The sequence below is a fragment of the Penaeus monodon genome, chromosome 19 (genome assembly GCF_015228065.2).
Source record: "Penaeus monodon isolate SGIC_2016 chromosome 19, NSTDA_Pmon_1, whole genome shotgun sequence".
Classification (NCBI taxonomy): Eukaryota; Metazoa; Arthropoda; class Malacostraca; order Decapoda; family Penaeidae; genus Penaeus; species Penaeus monodon.
Window position 1 is genome coordinate 30945335 of NC_051404.1, and position 365 is coordinate 30945699.

Genomic DNA, 365 nt, shown 5'->3' on the forward strand with positions numbered 1-365 from the left:
CTAAAGGCAGATTATGATTCTTGAAATAACATACAACAAACATCATACCAAATATTCCAAATCTGAACCAAATCCTCTTTCGTTTAAGAGAAATTTGCAGAGGACTAATAAAAAGAGAGATCACGCCAATTTAAAAAAGAAAAAGAAAAAAAATCGCTGAACATTATTTCCGGAAACTGCTGAAGTAAGCTCTTGTTATGACTTCCTGTGACGCGAAGAACAACAAATAACTTTCCGGCGAGTCGGGGATTAGTGTGAGAACAATCCGCTTGTTCGTTGAAGTGTGACTGTGTTCTTGTTGTGTTCTTTGTATCAAATCAGAGAGGGGTTAATGAAAATGGTCAAAGTGTGCAGGTGATTATTGA